Source organism: Solanum pennellii, chromosome 6 (assembly GCF_001406875.1).
Source record: "Solanum pennellii chromosome 6, SPENNV200".
NCBI classification, from domain to species: Eukaryota; Viridiplantae; Streptophyta; class Magnoliopsida; order Solanales; family Solanaceae; genus Solanum; species Solanum pennellii.
This window is the reverse complement of record NC_028642.1, coordinates 23074677-23085347: the sequence shown is the minus strand read 5'-3', so window position 1 is coordinate 23085347 and position 10671 is coordinate 23074677.

Genomic DNA, 10671 nt, shown 5'->3' with positions numbered 1-10671 from the left:
TGTATGTTGGGCCCAAGCCTGTTAGGGCGTAGCTTAGCACTATATATAGACGCTATGGCAAACCCTATTCTGTAATTCTATTCTTGCCTCTCCATGATAAAACTGCTCTCCCTCTTTCCCGTGGACGTAGCTAATTTATTGGTGAACCACGTAAATCTGTTGTCTTATTTTTCGCGTTCATATTTTCTCGTATTANTGTACATTTCTTTTGTTAATTATAACTATATATATATATATACTATGAATAAAATATGAATTAGTCAAATCAATTAAAGTTTTCAATTTTTCTTCATTCACAAAATTTATGATATGACTATAAACATTGTAATTTTTCTTTCTTTTTATGTTCTTAATAAAACTAAGTATTTTTCTCTATAATTGAAAAGATGAAATCTTTGACCCTCCAAAAGATACTTATTTTAAATATACATTTCTTTTGTTAATTATAACTATATATTTTATTTATCTATGGTTAACAAATAATAGTGTAAAATAAGTAAACATGTTGTAAGATTAAAGCAAAATAAGAAAAGAAATATAGAAGATGAAAGGAATATAAATAGGTAGACAAGATATGAGAGTTTTTCTTATTCATCCAAGTATTCAAGTGTGTACAATATTAAAACTTATGCCTCTATTTATAGGGTAACATAGAGAAATATAAACTAGTCATAAACATAACATTAATCAACAATATAATGAAACACGTTATGGAGGTGTAAGGTTACAAGAATAATAGTTATAAATGTTGATGTTATCTTCATAATTTAGGAAAGTAATGTATGTGAGAGTAACTGTTTTTGTAGTGGAAATCCACACTATATTATTTTTATAACACTCTCCCTTAGATATCCATAAATAATATGCCTCGTTAACAACTTTACTAGGAAAACCCCTATCGAAAAAAATTCTAGTGAAGAAAAAAGAGTACACATATATTTTAATATGCTTTAAAAGTTGTCTCTTTAAAAACCTTACCAGGAAAAATAATTAGGGACAAAATCATGGTTAAGAAAAAGAGTGCAACATCTATTTTCTCCCCCGATAAAAACTTTGCTTGATATCTCAGAGATGATGCATTCCAATCTCAACTTCTCAAATATTGATGTTGACAATGCTTAGTGAATAGGTTTATAAGATTATCACTTGAACGAATTTTTGAACGTGTTTTATTGAAGAACATGTGTGAGAAAGAATTTTGGTGAAATATATTTTGTCTGGTCTCCTTTGATTATATCCTCCCTTCAATCGAGCTATAAATTATTTTCGTATTTTATGGTATATGACATCTCTCTTTTCAAAGAAAAATCACATATTTTCTGAATATGATAGGTCATGATTTCGACCAAACACACATATCTCAGAGATGATGCATTCCAATCTCACATCTCAACTTCTCAAATATTGATGTTGACAATGCTTAGTGAATAAGTTTATAAGATTATCACTTGAACGAATTTTTGAACGTGTATCTCACCATTTTATTGAAGAACATGTGTGAGAAAGAATTTTGGTGAAATATATTTTGTCTGGTCTCCTTTGATTATATCCTCCCTTCAATCGAGCTATAAATTATTTTTGTATTATATGGTATATGACATCTCTCTTTTCAAAGAAAAATCACATATTTTCTGAATATGATAGGTCATGATTTCGACCAAACACACCCCTGACTAATTTCATAAATCAATATTATTTTTGCATGATCGAAGAAATGATTACTAGTGTTAGATTCTTTCAATGCAAGAATATTATTGTGCCTCCACATGTAAACAAATATCTCATTTACGATCGAGCTTTATGGGGATTAAATAAATATTTTACATCGATATAGTTAAATAATTATCTGACTCACATATTGATCATTTCAATTTTATTGAAGCTCATCTTTTCTTCTAAAAGAATCACACGTCTTTTATGTGTTGAGTCACTTGGTTTGTTAGTTTATTGGCATAACTTGAATGATAATATGAAAATCCTTTCACATAATTTTGTTTATGTAAATCAAATAATCTTCTCACATTTGTATAACCAATAATCCATATTTATTTTGAAATATAGACATAAACGAATCAACTCAAGGACCTCAATGCGATACTTAACTCCCTTATACACTTTTCCAATCACAACTACAACCCATTTTATTCTTATATTTATTTTCTCAAGACTTAGTTCAAATCTACGGTTAATTGCAAAAGACTTCTCAAGACCTCTTGAACTTTTCTCTTAACTTTTCTTTAATTTGAATTGTAATTTAAGACATATGATCAGGACATGAACGATTTCTCAAGGATTATCAAAGTCTTTAAGAGTTAATATCAAGAAGAGAACATAGACACGATTTGATAGAACACATACGGGACGAAGGACAAAAAACAAAAGGTCCGACGTCCTGGTGTATGAGTGATGTGTCAAGCCAGCCCCAAAGGTGCTGGGCTTTTTTGGGAGGCACTGCATGTGCAGAGCGCCATGTCCAAAGCTGAATACCCAGGGATGGCAATTAAGGGGCGCGCTGCCCCACCTTGAACCCAAATTTTTGATGAACTTTCTTGTTCAATTTCGAGTCCTACTCATGTAGAATAAAATGGTTTCTTCCAAAATCTCTTTGATTCACAAACCCAATTAAAATTAATTGGAATTACACAGAAAATCTATCAAGAAACATTAGTCATTCGCAAGACCATCACCTCAAGAACTCAAAACATCCATTGTTAAAGAATGAATCTAAAACTCACGAACTACTTAAGAATCTCTACACAAACGATATCAAAAATGAATTAATGGAACAATTACATCAATGGAGTGTGTAAGAAATAGTCCATCACTATGGGAAACCTCACAAACCTTGAAAGAACGATTATTTTGGCAAAATTCCACAACTTCTTATGGATGCTTGAAATTAGCCCTTTCTCTCTTCTTTAAACTTTTCCCCAAAATTAAGTGTTCACTAATGTGAATAATAACTAAGCATATGATTAGACCCCATAATTGGGTAAGAAAAAGTGATCCAACCTATTTGAGTAAGGAAAAGACCAAAATATCGCTTCCTTAAATGGATGAAAAGTCTTAACTAGAGAAGCGTCACTCAAATAGGCATAAATTTTTTACTCTGAGCTTAAAATTAAGTAAACTAGGAGGCATTGGTGTCACGCCCCGAGGCTACCCTATTGACGTAAGCACATGACCTAGGATCGCGGGTGACCCCATGCTAACCCTTTCTTGCATAACATAAGCACATTGGCCTTACCTAAGAAAATAAGAACTAATGGAAAACTCAAACAATAGTTAACTAAATGAGGGGAGTACCCTATACTGATCTGAATATTTATAAGTAATATCTAAGATTTTGGTGATACTGAATAATCACTCAAAACTAAAGTTGAGTCTAACACTATGTCTGAAAAAGCCTCTAATTGACTAGAGTTGTCACGACATGCCCCCAATTGATATTGGCAAAACTGAAGTTGAAATAAAAGACTAAACTGGAAAAATGTCGATTGTCCTCGAAGTATGAGGACTCACGACTGATACTGCTGAGTACGAATAGGGAACTGATCTATGGGTGATTTGGATGCTGAGTACCTGATCTACATCATGAAAAGGATGTAGTGCAGAGTCTACATCAATACATAGAATATACTAAGCTTGTAAGATATATATTATAACTAAATAAATACATAAACTAAACGAATCACAATTGAGCAATGATACAATCTGAACAAGAGCATACATACTGAAACATAATTGAAATGTTGAGATAAATACAATGGCCAATTACTGATTATGAACATACCATGTTGAGACCGAATATTGAAGTATAAAATAAAAACCTAATCAAATACACTAGATTTTGACTATGGGAGCTACTATTAACTGACATAAAATCACGTGAGCTAAACACAGAGTCTGATGTATATGCCCCATTATGAGAGGACCCAATATACCTCTCTAGGGGTATAAAGACATGATTGGCGTGATTCTTAAATTTGATGCCCACATAAGGGACTTATAAACTTATCAAGGCATGTAGTTCTAGGACTATACATGTAACTTGAACCCTATTCCAACTCAATGTTAAGTCTACTCCCAACTGAAAATATGTATATATGACACATTATGAGTGAAATCTTGAAATGTTGAATAGCTCCAAATACTAACATGCAAAATCTGAGAATGTAACAAATTATATACTGATATTGTGACATTTAAAAATTGAAGCATGATTATCTATTTTACTGACCTAGAAAGTGTGATCCATGAATTAATGATATCTACATGACTAGGGTTCTGAGCTTCATGCAAAGAACTAAATAACGATTCCACAAAAACATGGTAATTCGATTAGGAATACTATAACAGCTAAATCACATCAAATATATATTTTTTTAGAAACCCTAGGTCTAAACAAGATATACAAATCAAGAATCTAACTAAATTCTAAGAACCTAGCTGACGAAAGGAATCCACTAGTTAAATCCCACATACCTGATGATAAATTTCACGGGGAAATACTTCGATTTCGGGGATGGAACTGAAGAAAACTTATTGTGTTCTTGGAAAGGTTTGGTTCTTCTTTTTTCTCCTGTTTTCGGTTTAATCCTGGTGAGTTTTGGATAATAATAATTCTAGGTAAGTTCTGGCTAAGTATTAGACTTAAACTGAGTAAAAAATATAGTTTAAGGGTTAAAATGATGTAGTTTAGGGTTAAAATGACCCCACTTAAAAACTAATTGGGGGCCTTCCACTGACCCAATGACGGACCATCAAAGAGACCATGGCCCGTCAACGGGGTCGAGGTCCTTGTAAAGTGCCTACAGGTTTTGGGTGGACTAATGATTAACATTTCAAAAAAACTTCATCTAGTTCTAAGTGTCAACGATTGTAAATTAGTATAAACCCAACTAAATGAGTTGGGGTCGAATCTGAGAGGGAGTGGTACATGTTTAAGATTCAATTAGGAAGTATCAACTTGGTCAAATGAGTAATATGAATAAAAATTATCAGATAAAGAATCATTTAAATTAAGGGTTACACGAATATCAAATGGGGGCTTTGGTTTAAACTATCAACTACAAACAGTAATTGTAATTACATGAAATAACAATAATGAGACTGGTTCTTAGAATGTGATCGATTATAGTCTAACATAGACAAATGGGTAATTTCAACTTTTAGTAATTAGCTAGATATTAATGAGTAAACTAGGCTATAATGGAGTTGAATTTTCTCTCGAACAATTTACCCGAATCAAGTGATTTCCGTCGAACATAACCAACACGCAAAATAAGACCTACCCACACCTTAGTCCGTTCACTCTCTCGAGATGAATGTATGGGATTGGGTTTACTATTCACTCTCTTGAGCTGAACCCAAGTTAGCCCAATACCTTCAATCAATCAATCGAATCCTTAGTCCTAAAACTTCTCTCTCGAGAAAGCTAAAAAAACAAAGCTAGAACTGTATTTTCACCTACAATTCTTAGATTGAACCACGATTAATGATTAAACTCACTCCTAAACAGGATTTAAACTAACAATTCGCAATATCCATAAGCTAAATCAGTCCATAATCACATAATTACATCCCAAGAATTGGGGTTTTAGCTACACATCATAAAAAGGTAAAAACCATTACCAAATTGACTATCCATCAATTGGGTATGAGTGATTTCGTTCTTACAATGCTCCAATCCGAAGATTCTCGAAGACCCATGTAATACCTCTAAAACGAATTAGGTGAAAATAGAGCCTAAAATATTTGTAATTAGGGTATAATGTGGTATTGAGGTAGTGTCTAGATTTTATTAGGTGATTTGAAAGTGAAACGTCACTGGACGACCAAGACGTTCGATGACTAAGTCACCTATGTGCCTCATTTGTTGTTATGTTCCTAATTGTGTGTTTAATGAGATTATGAGGTCCTTATATGATTAATTATAGTGTTTGTAGTCAGTGTGTGAATTTTCATGAAGTTTGGAGGTCAAACGTCCAAGATTGTCCATGACGTTTGAAAGGTTTGCCTTGGAACGACCTTGTGTGTCTTGACATGTTTCGTTGAGGTTTACGTTTTTGTTTTGAATGGAATCGATGGGAGGTCCTAAACTCGTATATGAACATATTCGGGTTGGAAACGTCCAGGCAAAAGTCCCTAAGGACCATCTAAGGGTCCTTGAGGAAGGACCCATGTTGGTGGCCAAAACTGCCCAAGGCAGCCCCACCTACGGATGGCAGACTATAGCCAGTGGCCTGACCGACGCCCCGTAGTTGAAGGGTGTCGATGGGTACTTAGTCTGGGGAGATTAAGCTCCCATTTTAAAGGCTCAGTCCCAAACAATGGCCAGACAGGACAGTCCGTTTGTGGACAAACGGTCCATTTGTGGCCAAGTCGTCGATGGGTCTGTCACGTGAATTGGTAAATTCACCTCACGTCCAAATAATAATTTGGGCGGTTACTTAAGGATATTTTATATATTTTAAGTGGTTTTATAAGTCCTAAATACCTAGATGAACTCATTCTTCAAAATCAAAACCTAAAATATCTTTGAAATTCTCTAGAACTCCATTAAAGCCAAAACTCAAGGATGAGATTGGATTGGAGATTTGATTGATGATTATTCATAAAATTCGTGTTTTAGCTTCATTAAGGTAAGATTTTTAATCCTTGGAACTCTCTTCTTCAAGGATCCAATCTTCTAAGTGATTTTCAAAGACTTCTCAAAAGATGAGTTTTTCTAAATTGAAATATATCCATGAGTTCTTGCATTAAAGGTTTTAAATCATTGAATATTGATTGAATTGTTGTTGATTATATTATTTTAATATAATTAACCTATGAACTCATGTAATTCATGAACCCGAGATTTTGACCACTTTATGGGATAATAGATATTGTCTTAATGCTTATGAATACTAGTGTAGTTTTCATTGGGCTGTTGAATGATGTAAGAATTGTATACAATTGATGTATATGTTATCGTATATTGATAAATATATATTGAATTTACCTAGATTCATTGAGTATTATGGTCTATGTATTGAATTGATGATCATGGCCATGGGTAAGGGCTTGTCGGTATTGTATTGGATGATTTCGCTATGGATTGAAGTGGTGAGAATGGATTGGTGGTACGCTGCCATAATTCTCTTTATTTCAAGTAATGTAGCTCTTAAATTATGATATTATTGGTATGGTCCACTTATGGTGGCGGTGCTATGTGCTTTACTTGTAAATGATGTGGCCTCGTCGCCGTTACTTTATGTATTATGATGATCATGGCCTTGTCGGCAAATTACTTGGTATACTATGATGATATGTGTAGTTAATTATGTGAAGCATGATCATATCTACCTACTTGTGATTAAGTGAAAGTATGTGTTATTCTATTGTTGTTAGGTGATCATGTTAGACTATGACTATGTCATTCTGTGTAGTCTTAGAGTTGATGCATGGTTATACCTACTTGACTATATGACTCTTTGATGGTTATATTGCTGATGTTATTGTGGTGTATAGGATGACTTATAGATGATAATAGTTGTTACTATGTGCTTCTAGAATGATATGTTATACGGGTTAAAGTGAAGTATTGGTGTTACTTGTGTGGTAGACTTACGTCCCTTACTTGATACATGTATGAATGAGAGTGTGACTTCTTGAATTAGGATGCTAGAGCTTCTTAGTCTTGTATGTATGAATGACATGAGACCTTGAATGATGCTAAGAAACTCATTTATGTGGAACCTTAAACCTAGTGGTAAAGTTATGGTACTTGAGGTTGAAAGTCGTAATGGTATCCTTCTTGTGTGAATGATGGACTTAAGGTTGTTTGGATGGAACGGCATCATATAATCCTTAGTAAAGTCATTAAAGCTATCCTTTTCGCCATTATAAGGCAGCCCTAGGGGACTTCTTTGGTAGGTGAATGTGATCGGGTTATGAACTAGATATGAAACCCCTTCATGTGATCCTTTATGTGAAATTACTTTACGAGAACAAAGTCTAGCACCGAGTGAGTAAGGTAAGGGAAGTAGCTCTAGTTAAAGGATGAGGCTAGAGTGCAAAGAAACCCTTCATCTTAACTCTATGCCTACATAGGATGTGTCCAAGTTCTACCATTGGCAAGTAGAACACCCTCAATCGGAGTAGGTTAAAACTCCGGATTCCATGTTTAGCTACCATGGTCTATGTCGGTTATTGCCTATTCTTATTATATGGGATACCTACTAGTATTGCAGAAGTTCTATGAAGTTTAGGTGGTGGTATGACACGCTATCTAGGCATTGCACAATAGGCTTTGAAGTTGTTCGTGAGTGAGTCCCTAGGTCTTCTCCAAGACCATTACTTGAATGTCCTTATGTGATGAATGTCTCTTAAATGAACTAATAAACTAATGACTTAAGTTAGAAATCATGTTAGAAGAATAAGTACTTATCTAGAGTAGTTAAGGGTTGTCTAGTTAAGGTGTGAAGGGGGCATAAGAATGGTCACTTCGTATATTACCTAGATAAGTCTTAAGAATGAATCTAGTTAGGGAAGTTGGTTGATTAAGTAGACATGATCCAACCTTAGTTAGTCTTAAGGATTATTTAGGTAATCTTGGAGAGGTCAAGCATGGACATTATCTTCTTGATTTACTTAAGTAAGTCTTTTGATAACCTTTGAGAGGAGGATGTCATATTATATATGTTGTTATATTAAATGAAATAATTCTATATTAGGTAGTATCAAGGATCTATTAAGTGTGTGTGAAGGGATTATATGGGTGGTTGCCTCACAACTCCTCAAGTGAAACTTAGAATCACCTTTGGTAAGAGGATCTCATGTATATTTGTTTGGTGTTCTGTAAGTGTGTGTGTGTATCTCATTATAGGTGGTCTTAAGGATCATTTAGGTGTTCCTAGAGAGGGTGTATGGGCGGTCTCTCTTTGTCTTACTTAAGTGAGTCTTAGGATAGCTTTTAGTGGTGAAATTACATGCTAGAAAGTGTCCAATATGAAGTCAAGGAACTTCACTGTAACAGTGAATCAGTGAAGGAATTCATTGTAACAGTGATAAGGGTTACTGTAACATTTCTCTAAAATGTGATAAATTGCTTAAGTGTTATCTTATGTGTTTCTAAGGTGTTAATGTTTTTCTTATGCTTATGATATGATGTTTTAATCAAAAGATGCATATTTCTAATAAATGTCCGTTTTCAGAATTTTATGTATTATGTCATACTTAGTACAAGTGTTTGTACTAATTCCATACATTTTGTTATATCCAAAGATGTAGGTGGAAGGTGAGAAGGATTGTGAAGGAAAGCTTGGATTCTAGTTATCGTTCAAGAAAAGTTGAAGTATGTCCTCACTTGACTCGAGGGCATATCGTCTTTAGATGTCTTTTATTTCAAAGTATTGTAATAGACTAAGTATTTCCATATTCGTATTGTATCGATCGTGTCCCGAGTATTCCTGATCCTAAGAATGGCATATGTTGAGACTTAGCGTTTCTATGATTTTAAATATGAAAGATGGTTTATGATATTCGTGTGAAAAGTTTTAGTTCCGCACTACTTTTCATACTTGTATATGCGATGAATGATACGAAAAGTCTTGTACAAGACCTCTGAGAGGTCAAGTACGCCAGTTGCACTTTGAGATACCATATCTTCTAGGGTGTGATCTCGGTATGTGACAAGCTTGGTATTAGAGACAGGTTATGAAAGTGGTCTTAGGAATCATAAAATCTCATAAAGCAACGTGTAGTAGAGTCTTGACCATCATTGTGAGTCGTTACACATCTATGGGCGAGAGGCTATAGGATGATAGAGTTCACTTTCTTCATCAATCTTGTGTCATGCCTATAGAGTTGAGGTTGTTAATGTCTATTCCTAATATCTTCTCTCGTGTTTATAGGAGATAAATACTAGAAGGATGATCGCTAGAAGGTTGGAAGAAGGAAGGGTGGATGAGGAAGTTCTTCCTCAAAGTTGAGAAAGTTGAGCAAGTTGCTCAAGGTACTCAAGGTGCTCAAGGCGATCAAGTCCCTATTGAGGGTCAAGGTAATGAGGTTCCGGTGGTTCCCCCGGTATTGACTAATGGGGAGATTAGAGAAGTTTGATTTATTTAGCCCGAGCTTTGACTACCCATGTGAATATGGATATTGGGCCTAGAGCGAATGTTGTGGAGAGCGCTATGACATCTAGGTTGAGAGATTTTTTGAGGATGAATCCTCCTACCTTTCTTGTCTCTAAGGTGGGAAAGTATCCCCAAGAGATTCTAGATGGTGTGTACAAGGTGTTGAGTGTCATAGGGTGACTTCTAGGGAGAAGGCGAAGTTAGATTCGTACCAATTGACGGAGGTTGCTCAAATGTGGTACTTAATTGAAAGATAATAGGTCGGTGAGTTGGGTCCTACAGAGTGGGAAGAGTGTAAGGAGGCTTTCTTAGGATATTATTATTATTATTATTATTATTATTATTATTATTATTGTTATTATTATTATTATTATTATTATTATTATTGTTATTATTATTATTATTATTATTATTATTATTATTACTATTATTATTGTTGTTGTTATTATTATTATTATTACTATTATTATCACTATTATTATTAATATTATTATTATTATTATTATTATTATTATTATTGTTATTATTATTATTATTATTATTATTATTATTA